A 12,029-nucleotide genomic window follows, 5' to 3' on the forward strand; every position below is an offset into this window, starting at 1 on the left:
GGCCTTGCCAAGGGTTTGCGCCTTCGTTTGGGAAAATAACCCACCGCCTGGCAAGCAGGTGCAGAGTCTATGCGCCACCGTGAGGATAGGCCGGCTGATCCTACAAGCCCTATTGGACTCCGGGAGTGCAGTCTCAGCAATTCAACCCCAGCTTCTCCCAGCTGCCACCCCAGTGCACCGCTGGATCCCGGTGACAGACGTGATGGGCCGCACCCAGCCGTACCCTACGGCCCTAATCACAATAGAGTACCTAGGGGTCTGCCACCAAATGGAAGTGGCCCGGGTAGCCCACCTACCCGTGCCAGTGCTGCTGGGAAGAGACGCCCCAGGGTTCTTCAGGCTCCTCAAGCAGGCAACGGAGAAATTGGGAAGAGACGCCCCCGGGAATGCCGGGCTGCTGCTGGAGGCGGCAGGGGAATTGGCAGGCCCTCAAGTTGCCACTGCTCTGCAAGTGGAGGAGGCCAACGACCCGGGCGAGGGTCCCTCTGTCAGACCAGGGGCAGAACCACAGGTTGAAGACCCAGCGGGACCCCCGGCAGACCGCCCATTCCGCGATGCCCAAGGGGCAGATGAGTCCTTGCAGCGCTTGCGAGAGACAGCCGCTCGTGAGGAGGAGCAGGTGCGGGATGAACGGAGGTCCCAGCGGCTCCCTCGCATCGAGAAGCAAGGAGGGGTTTGGGTTCGCCTAGCTCGTGCCCCAAGTGGCCAGGGGGAGGTCCGCCAGCTATTGGTGCCGGCGGCCTACCGGGCCGAAGTCCTCCGCACGGCCCATGAGCATGCGTGGGCTGGGCATCTGGGGCACCACAAGACCCTGAAGAAGATCCTTGAACAGTTCTTCTGGCCCTCCGTGAATGCAGATGTGAAGGCCCACTGCCGCTCATGTCCCACCTGCCAGCGGGTGGCAGCCCGCCGCCCACCGAAGGCCCCCCTCTCCCCGCTACCCGTCATGGAGACACCCTTCCAACGGATCGCGATGGACTTCATTGGACCGCTGCCACGCACACCCCGGGGCCATCGCTTTGCCCTGGTGATTGTGGACTATGCCACGCGGTTCCCCGAGGTCATCCCGCTGAAAACCATGCAGACCCCGGGGGTGGTCCGGGCCCTGTCCAAGTTTTTTGCGATGGTGGGGCTGCCAGATGAAATCCTGACGGATCGAGGGGGCCCGTTCCGTGCCACAGCCATGCGCCAACTCTGCCGGAATTTGGGGATCCGGCAGGTGTTCACCTCGGCTTACCACCCTCAAACAGATGGTTTGGCAGAGCGGCTGAACCAGACTGTCAAGGAGGCCCTGAAGAAGATGACACGGGACAAGCCTCACCAGTGGGACCTGTACATCGACCCGCTCATGTTCGCCCTCAGGGAGACCCCGCAGGCCTCCACTGGCTTCAGCCCATTCGAGCTGCTATATGGGCGCAAGCCACGAGGGATGCTCTCCCGGCTGACAGAACGCTGGGGGCCCCAGGCCAGCAACCCTGCGCCCACCCCACAGGAGTACGTGAGCCAGCTCCGTGATCGGGTGCAACAGTCCCAAGCCGAGGCGAACCGCAGACTGACTCGCACCCAGGCGAAGCAGAAAGCCGCCTACGACCGGGGTGCACGGATGAGGACTTTCCAGGCTGGAGAGAAGGTCCTGGTGCACCACTCGGTATTTCCCAGAGAGGGAGGGGACGCTTGGAGGGGCCCCTACCCGATTCGAAGGGTGCTGGGCCCCACTACCTATGAAGTCCAGTGCGGGGTCGGCCAACGTCGGCGGAAGACCCTGCATGTGAACCTCCTGAAGCAGTGGCACGAGCGCCCCGAAGAGGAGTGTGGCATGGCCGAGGACCCATTGGAGCTTCCTGACAGTGAGCTGCCGTGGACCTCTGAAGCCCCGGAGTTTGAGGCGCCCAAGGTGGACCCCCAGCTTGATCCAGCTCAACGGGCCCAGCTACGAGACCTCTGCGCACGGGTTCCCGGGGTCTTCTCCCGCAGGCCAGGCAGCACCAGCCTGATTCAACATGCCATCCCAACCAGCCCGGGGCAGACAGCTCGGGCTACCTGGCGCCCCATCCCCAGGAAGCGGTGGGAGGCAGTGGAGAAGGAGACAAATGAGATGCTCCGGCTGGGTGTAATCGAACCCTCACGGAGTGCCTGGAGGAGCCCGATAGTCCTGGTTCCCAAGCCAGACGGGACCACCCGGTTTTGCATTGACTATCGCGAACTGAATAAGGTGGCCCAGTTCGACGCCTACCCCATGCCCCGAGCAGACGTGCTGGTGGACCACCTGGGGTCCGCCCGCTACCTGTCGGCCCTGGACTTAACAAAGGGCTACTGGCAGGTGCCCGTATGGCTAGAGGACCGGGAGAAGACGGCCTTTGCCACCCCCCAAGGCCTCTTCCAATTCAAGAAGATGCCGTTTAGCCTGCATGGGGCGGCGGCCACCTTTCAGCGGCTGGTGGACCAGGTGCTGGGAGAGTGCCGGGCGTACGCCATGGCATACATTGATGATATTATTATCTTCAGCCCCGACTGGCCCACCCACCTCCAACACCTGGAAGCCGTCTTAAGGGCCCTCCAACGAGCTGGGCTAAGGGCGAACCCAAAAAAGAGCCACCTGGGGTTCCAGGAACTCCAATACCTGGGCTTCGTGGTCGGGGGAGGACAAGTCAGGCCACCACCGGACAAGGTGGCCTCAATAGCCGACGCCCCACAGCCCAAGACCAAGAAGCAGGTTCGGAGATTCCTAGGACTGCTGGGGTATTATGGGCGGTTCATCCCCCACTTTGCCTCCCGAGCGGCGCCCCTGACGGACAGCTTAAGGAAGGGGCTGCCCAACCAAGTCCGGTGGACCCCAGAACTAGAGGCAGCTTTCAAAGACCTGCGTTCCGCCCTCTCTAACGCCACTGCCCTGTGGAACCCGGACTTTGACCGGCCCTTCACACTGGCCACAGACGCTTCGGACACCGGCCTCGGGGCTGTGCTGACCCAGGAACGTGACGGAGCAGACGTCCCGATTCTCTTCCTGAGTCGGAAGCTACAGCCCGCCGAGAAGCGCTATGCCACGGTGGAGCGGGAGGCCCTAGCGGTCAAGTGGGCGGTGGGGGCCCTGCAGTACTACCTGGCCAACAACCCCTTTATACTGCTGACGGACCATGCACCCCTGCAGTGGCTCCATCGCATGAAGGCGCACAACCCCAGGGTGCTACGCTGGTACCTCTCCCTTCTACCCTTCCAATTTACCATCAAATACCGCCGGGGGGCACGGCATGTGGACGCGGACTATATGTCCCGCATGTTTGAGACTGAGCCAGACCCCCACAACTCAAAGCCAAGCGGGGGGGGGTGTGTCCGGGGTCTGAGCCCCAGCCCCCAGACTTGACAAGAGGGAAGCAGGGGACAAAAGGGTGGCAGCAACTCCACCCCCCAAGCCGGCAACCAGGGCCAGAACCTACCTACTCCATGGGGAAGGGGCAAAAGGCCAGTACCTCAGAGGGGTGGAGGGGGCAAGGAGAAACCAGCCAGCCCCACCCTCCAGGGGGAAGAGAGGGGGCTAAGCAGGCTGGAGGGAAAGGGACACAGCAGGGAGAAGGTGGGTCCAGCAGCAGCAGCAGCAACCCAAGCAGAGCCCTTACCTGGCAGGGAGAGGACGCCGCCGCTGCAGCCCAGAGCCACACCATGGCTAGAAGACAGCAGCCTGGCTCAGGAGTTGCTAGAAGCCAAGCCTCTCCAGGGGGGGCTGCCACAGGCATTCTGGGGGAGGAGATGGGTAACCCCGCCCAGCATTGCTGAGCAGGCAGCGCAGAAGCTGGCTAAGGCAGCTCCTCGTGAGCAGGGCCAGGCAAGCCCAATAGCACAGAGGCTGGCTGGGGCAGCTCCTCGTGAGCAAGGCCAGGCAAGCTCAGTAGCTCAGAGGCTGGCTGGGGCAGCTCCTCGGGAGCAAGGCCAGGCAAGCCCAATAGCACAGAGGCTGGCCGGGGCAGCTCCTCGTGAGAAAAGGCCAGGCAAGCTCAATAGCACAAGGGCTGGCTGGGGCAGCTCCTCGTGAGCAAGGCCAAGGAGCCCTCAGCTGGGGATGGCTCGCACTCAACCCCACCCTGCCAGCATGGCAAAAGGGCCCAGGAGGGATTAGTGGTTGGAGGGAAACACCTGGAGGAATGCCCAGCTGGGCCCAGTCAGGAGAGGGAACAAGCCTGGAAGGAGGGCGGGGTGGAGAAAGGAAACCCTATAAAGGGTGGCTGGGAAGAGCTCTGGGGTGGTGGGTGTGAGTGAGGAGTGATGATGTGGAGTGAGAGCAGTAGGATGCAAGGGTGGAGGCTTGGAGGAGAGTTCTGGAAGGAGGAGATGGAGGACACAGAGGGTAAGCAGGCCAGGTTGAGCAGGCCAGTGAGTGGACTGAGAGGGAGTCTGGGTGAGGTATACCGCCCCTCCTTCCACAGAGCAGGGTCCTGCAGAGTCCCTGGCCCCCCTGTGACGTCAGGAGCAGACCGCCCAGTGCCACGCCCAGCGGCAGCTGCGGCAAGCCCTGACAATGAGACTGTATGTGTATATGGGGAATGTGATGGGAACATGATATTTGTGTGGGAGAAGACTTGTGTTACAAGTTTGTACTGTGCCCTCTCCCCATGATGCTTGGAACCTGAACACTGACTACGGAGTAGGCTGGTGGTTGTGGCTGAAATGTGATTAGAATCGATGGTTGTTGTGGGTTTTCCGGGCTGTATTGCCGTGGTCTTGGCATTGTAGTTCCTGACGTTTCGCCAGCAGCTGTGGCTGGCATCTTCAGAGGTGTAGCACCAAAAGACAGAGATCTCTCAGACACTGAGAGATCTCTGTCTTTTGGTGCTACACCTCTGAAGATGCCAGCCACAGCTGCTGGCGAAACGTCAGGAACTACAATGCCAAGACCACGGCAATACAGCCCGGAAAACCCACAACAACCATCGTTCTCCGGCCGTGAAAGCCTTCGACAATACAAGTGATTAGAATCCTTCCTTCCCTGTGTGCTGTTGGCTTTTTCTGTGTCAAAAGGATTTTTTATAGGTTATCTTTAGGTTTTCAAGGGACTGAACAATTTCTGAAGAGTAGCATCACATTAGAGTAGCATAATAAGGTTTACAGCTTGTAACAATTATACTCTTCTAGGGGCTGTTAATATTTCAACAGCAGTTCACTGTTGACATTGCTATTGGTGTATTTTTTATTTTTCTAGAGAGAACATTGGTAGTGATTATGTTATATTGGAAGATCAGCTGCCACTGTAGCAGAACTGTAGCAGAACTGGTCTCTTAGTCTCTTGAAATTTGCATTTAAAAGCAATTCATCATATTTTGCCATTTCTCATGTGAGTGCTCTGTTCCCTCAATACAGTTAACAATGGAGCTTTGTATTAATTAATGCAAAAAAACCTATTCAGGCTTGGCTTTCTACAGCCAGTCTGCTGAATTTTGAGTTTATGAAATGGAGCCTGAAAGGTAGGTGAGCCACAAAGCACAGTTAAGTTGTTTGATGTACAGTAGTTTTATTGTATACTAGTGTTGTGCTTTATTCACAATCAACAAATGGCTCTGACTTTTCTACAAACACTATCTAACTTCTAAGCAGACTAATAACTGCATGTTTTGTCAGCTTAGGAAAGAGACAGAAGTCTGACAACCATTTGCACCTTTAGTAACCCCAGTTCCCCTGTTCCCAAGCCCTATATCCTCCCATGACATATCTGTGGAAGGGGAATTTCATATGTTACAAAGCAAAACTTCATGTTAAGTCATCCCAGGCCATTTACAGCTTAAAATTTGAAAAGACAATGACATGCATCACATGCATGAAAGCCAGTTTAGTGTCGTGGTTAAAAGCGGCAGGGCTCTAATCTGGAGAACTGGGTTTGATTCCCCACTTCTCCTCTTGAAGCCAGCTGGGTGACCTTGAGTCAGTCACAGCTCTCTCAAAGCTCTCTCAGCCCCACCCACCTCACAGGGTGATTGTCATGAGGATAATAATAACACACTTTGGAAACTGCTCTGAGTGTGGCATTAAGTTGTCCTGAAGTGTGGTATATAAATTGAATGTTAATATTATTATTAGTTTCACATGTACAGAAGACAGTTTCTAATGATCCCTTAAAAAACTAAAGACTCATGAAACATGATGGCAGGAGATCTGTTCTGGCTGCTTTTTAAACTGTAAATAGTTGCACTGGGACCAGATTGTGTCTGTGGTGAGAGGGGAGTGGGGGGTGAATCCTTCATGCTGCACCATTTTAATGATCTCAGACACTTCAAGGGTTTACACAGCTACTGAGAGGAAGTGAATGCTGTTTGAAAGTGGCACAGGAGAAAAGGATGAGGCTCCCTCACCTGCACCAATGCCAGATCCAAATAGCTTGATACAAAGCTGTATGCAGCTTTTAAAATCATAACAAAATCGTTCATGAATCATAGGCTCAGTAGTGCTGGATAAAGCTCTAAATCAGCTCTGTGGTGCTGGATAAAGCTCTAAATCAGGTTCATGACTGGTCTGCAGGATTCTTCTCCCTCAAAAATAGTGTCTCTGTGTGTATTTCAGAGAGAGAGAGAGAGAGAGAGAGAGAGAGAGAGAGAGAGAGAGAGAGAGAATGCATCGAGTTGTGGGAGGCTGGCAACTAAAGCGAAGGAAAGTGGCCACACAAGTGAGAAAGATGTGGCTGGAAACGCTTAAGAAAGGGTTGTGTTTTAAATGCATGGATTGCGAAAAGACTGGTAGCCAAAAACAAAAGCAGCCAGAAAGCTAAATGTGTGCAGCTGAAAAACTTAAACAATTCAAGTGGAAGACATGAGAGATGGCCAGAAGAGCATTAACAAAACCAGGCACCATTCCAGGGCTTAATCTGAGCCAGAGATCAGCCACGGAACCACTTTGGAAGTCCAGCCTGGAATATGTAAAGAAGGCACAAAGTTTCATGCTCTTATTGTTCAGAAACCACAGCCACTCCCTGTGCATTCCAGATCAAGGGACAGCCCTTCCAAGTCAAACAGCTTAATTTAAACAGCACCCAACCTACAGGGCCAATCCTTGTAGCCACCATAAGGCCTTTGGATCACATCTCTACTGCTAGGCAGATGGGGCACAGTTCTGGTCAGGACCATGGCCTGCATGGAAAAGCAGCTTCTCCCTCTGAGGCGGAGGACATCTTGGGTGTTTCCCTTCGCCCAATCAGGGAGGCAGGAAGTAGAAAAAAAAATTCTTCCTCTTCCTATTGGCGTCTGGAACACCCCACTCTCCAGTTCTTTCCTGCCTCCAGGGAGAGCAGTTGCCTAGGCTGTTCTCTCTGCCTATCTTCTTTATCTGCTACTTTTGCTTTCACTTTCTCTTTAAGCCCTTGCTTTCTATTCTCTTTACTCATCTCTCTCATTAGATTCCCCTCTGTGTCCTGCTCCTTTCCTTCTCTTTGCTCCGACCTTACTGAGTCCCCCTGAGATGGAATCCAGGGACTCTGATGGGAGCTTCATGGACGCCAAGGAGGAGAACTCGGCAGCGGCGATCCCATCCAAGACCCTGAGCGACCTTCCCGGTACCATCCTGCCCCTCGGGCTGGAACGGAATCCCGGCACCTTTCCAGCTAGCCAGCTGTGTATCTCTTCAAAGAAACAACTCAGAAGAGCTCAGGACCCGAAACCGACATCATGCGCTCGCCGGGAAGAAGAAAAAGGCGCGAAAAAGGCAGCCGTGGAAAAGGCGGGAAAAAGCGGCAGCATTCGCGATTTTCTCCACGCAGCTGAGAACAACGTGCTTGCCATCCTCCCGCCGGGAGATTTGGCAGAAAACGACTCCAGGCCTGCCTCACCTGCCTTGAGCATGAAAATGCTGAAGCAGCAGGTACTGTACCCATTGGTTTCGGGCAGCCGCAGGCCCATGGAGAGCCCCCAGCTGGGGACTTCATTCCACTCCTGAGACAAATGATAAGGGAGGAGGTTGGAAAGCTTCACCAGCCTGTCTCCAGGTCCCTTAGCAATTGGCCCCTTACCTCTGCCTCCCCTCCTAGCAAGCAGAGACGAACTGAGGTTCACTGGCCAACTAAAGCCGCCCAAAAGTCTGCCCCAACGTACGCCAAGGACAGCAGGTGCTTCTGGGGGGATGCATCGTCCTCCGATAGCGAGGAAGGGGAACAAGGGGACTTCCTTTCTGAGGAAGAGGAAGAAGAAGAGATGTCTATCCCAGAACAGACTAATAGGCTCTTCAAGGCTGAGGACTACCAATATTTACTATACAAGACCCTGGCTGCCTTAGAACTCCAGGAGTCTCCGGAAAAGGGGGAGGAGGACCCCAAAGGTGTCAAGGGTCTTCAAGGCCCAAAGGCTGTAGAGAATTCTTCCCTAGAGATAGTACCCCAGAAAGGGTTTTTCCTTTCCCCGAGTACTTTGAAAGGCAATTGAGGGCAGAGTGGTTCAAACCAGCAGCCCCCAAACAATACCATAGCTCTGTTAAAAAACTTTATGCCTTACCTTCTTTCACCAATGAGTTCCTGCAGGTACCTAAGATCGACGCACCCGTAGCAGCACTCCAGTCCTCCGGCCTGCTGACTGAAGACGGTCAAGGAGCGGTTAGAGATAATTTGGATCGGAAAGCGGAGACTGCACTCAGACGGGCGCATGAGGCGTCAGCTATGGCCATCCGAGCGGCATCATCTGCTTCCATCGTGTCCAGGGCTGCGATCGTATGGATACGTAAACTTATCCAGCTCCTGCTGGGTAACCGCAGACGTCTGCTAGAGGGAGCCAACAGAGTCCTAAAAGCCAACACCTTTACCGCCGACGCCACTCTGGACGCTTTGACTTTCTCTTCCAGGGCGATAGCTTCTGTGACTGCCGCCAGGAGACTACTTTGGCTGAGAGCTTGGCCTGCGGACCTACACTCAAAGTTTATTCTCATGGCTTACCCTTTCCAAGGCGACAAACTGTTCGGAGAGCCCCTGGACAAGGTCCTGGTCGAGACCAGAGATAAGAAAAGGGCGCTCCCTAAGACACTCAGAAGGTCAGATAAATGCAGTTACCCCTACCAGTCCTTTCGGTCACAGCATGTGCTACCCAGGTTTCGTCAAGACAACAAATGACCATCCTGGAGCTCCCCCAAGCCCACTCAAAGGAAAGGATCCTTCGGTTCCAAAGCCTACAAAGTGTCTCAGTACAGAGGGGACCGACAAGGTTTCAGGCCCAAAGCTCCAAAGTCCTGACTCGGAGCAGATTCCGGTGGGGGGGAGACTACTGTACTTCCGTCATGTATGGCAAGAGACTCACTCGGACGAGTGGACCACCAAGGTAGTCTCCCAGGGGTATGTCATCGAGTTCAAATCCCTACCACCGGATCGTTTCCTCAAGTCACCTCTTTACAAGAACCTGCAAAGAAAACGAATCACCATGAAGGCGATACAGCATCTCCTGGACATCGAAGCAATAGAGCCAGTGGCACACCACGAGACAGGCCTGGGGGTCTATTCCATCTTTTTCACAGTCCCAAAACGGAGACTGGAGGGCAATCCTGGACTTAAAGTTCGTGAACCAATTCATCCAGCTGAAACATTTCAGAATGGAAACGTTGCGCTCCATCTCCGAGGCTCTCAGGCAGGGGGACTTTATGACCTCGATAGATCTGACCGAAGCTTACCTACACATACCCATTCATCCTTCCCACAGACGCTTTCTGAGGTTCTGCATTGGTGGACGTCACTTTCAGTTCAGAGCGCTCCCCTTCGGTCTGGCCACGGCGCCCAGGGTGTTCTCAAAGGTCTTGATCAATCCTATTGTTCAGCTTCGGGAGTCCGGGATTCACATCCATCCCTACCTGGACGACATCCTTCTACGGGCACATTCGAGAGAGAAGGCGACCCAGGACACATGGACGGTTGTTTGCTGCCTCCAGGCTCATGGTTTCCTGATCAACATGAAAAAGTGCTCCATTGTTCCATCACAAAGGCTCCAACATTTAGGGATGATAATAGACACCAAGAGGGGTATCATCCTCCTGCCGCAGGAGAAGATTCTCAAAACCAAGGACTTGATCAGATCAGTGATTCAGAACAGATCCATGCCTTTACTAAAGCTGGCCAAAGTGATGGGCACCCTTGTAGCCGCGTGCGAGGCCATCTATTGGGGTCGCTTCCACTCCCGGATTCTACTCAACTTCCTACGTCTCTTCCAATTTCGGATCATGTCCAAGCTCGACTGCCCGGTGATAGTCCCCCGGGAGGTCAAGGAGAGCCTCAGGTGGTGGACCAGGGACTCGAACCTACATCAGGAAAAGTCCTTCCTGAACCACCAGTCGATACAACTGTTCACGGACGCGAGCATATCGGGCTGGGGAGCAACCTTGGACGAACATCCAGCACAAGGTTTGTGGTCCAAAGAGGAGTCGCGTTTACCTATCAACTTCCTGGAGATCAGAGCGATCCGCCTGGCTCTAACTCACTTCTCCAACTCAATACAGGGAAAGCACATCTTGATAAGGACGGACAACATCTCTGCCAAATTATACATAAACAGGCAAGGGGGTACCAGGTCCTCCAGGATGCACAAGGAAGCGATGGAAATCATCTCGTGGGCAGAGTCGAATCTACTTTCCATCCAAGCGGAACACATCAAAGGGACAGCCAACCTCCAGGCAGACTGGCTGAGCCGACAGTCCATCCTCCCAGGGGAGTGGTCCTTAAAACAGGAGACGTTCCGCCTGGTCACGGACAGACTCGGGGAACCCATCGTGGACCTGTTCGCGACACATCTGAATTGTCAGACTCCCCGCTTCCTGTCGAGGTACCTTCACCCGCTGGCAGAGGGAACCGACGCCCTCTCAGCTCACTGGCCAGAGGGTCTCCTCTATGCCTTCCCTCCTCTTCCGGTTATCCCGAGACTACTGCGGAGGACAGCAGAGTCAGACGCGGAAGTGATAATAATCGCCCCATGGTGGCCGAGGAGACCTTGGTTTTCGTCCCTACAGTCCCTAGCAGTGTCATGACCTTTTCGACTGCCTACTGCTCCAGACTTGCTACACCAGGGACCGATTCTCCATCCTGATCTGGATTGGATGTGTCTGACCACCTGGAAATTGAGAGGCAATCGTTTTCCAAATTAGGATATTCCATGCAAGTGGTTCAAACTATGCTGTCTTCCAGGAAGAAGTCGACCATGAGAATCTATAACACCGCCTGGAAGGCCTTCATCAGGTGGGCAAAGAGGAAAAAGGTGGACTACATGCATCCTCAACTGAACTTCGTGCTGGCCTTTCTACAGGAGGGACTTGATTCGGGACTGAAACCGGCCACTTTGCGCAGGCAGGTGGCAGCGTTATCATCAGTACTGTCCTCACAGGACGGGCTTAGTCTGGCTCGACACCCGCACATTCAACGCTTCCTGCGCGGAGCTGCTCTGTTAAGTCCTCCTACGGTACACCGTTTTCCTATGTGGAGGCTGCACATAGTTCTGTCAGCACTGACCAAGGCACCCTTCGAACCTCTGCGAGAAGTCCCAATGAAATGGCTGAAGCTTAAGGCGATTTTTCTAGTGGCCATCACATCCGCCAGATGGATTTCCGAACTAGGGTCTCTCTCTATCAAACCTGGACATTGCGAATTTCATAGGGACAAGGTGGGCTTGCGCACGGACCCCACCTTCCTGCCCAAGAATATTTCCTCATTCCACAGATCTCAGGAGATCAACCTGCCTTCATTGTGTCCCAATCCTTCTCATCCAAAGGAGAAAGAATGGCACAACTTAGATGTGAAGCGCACCATTAAGATTTGTCTGACCAGGACTGAACCAATAAGGAAATCGGATTTCCTATTCATCAATACCTCTCCACCGAACGTAGGCAAGAGAATGTCCAAGTCTACCATTGGCAGGAGCATTCGGACCTGCATCACAGAGGCCTACAAAGCCTGCAAGCGAGATGTCCCTCAAGGAATTATGGCACAGTCGATCAGAAATGCGGCAGCCAACGCGGCATTACATAACAATGCTTCAGTGGAAGAAATTTGCAGAGCGGCCACATGGTCCACTATCTCCACCTTCGTCAGACATTACAAG

This window comes from Eublepharis macularius, chromosome 1, assembly GCF_028583425.1.
Source record: "Eublepharis macularius isolate TG4126 chromosome 1, MPM_Emac_v1.0, whole genome shotgun sequence".
Taxonomy (NCBI): domain Eukaryota; kingdom Metazoa; phylum Chordata; class Lepidosauria; order Squamata; family Eublepharidae; genus Eublepharis; species Eublepharis macularius.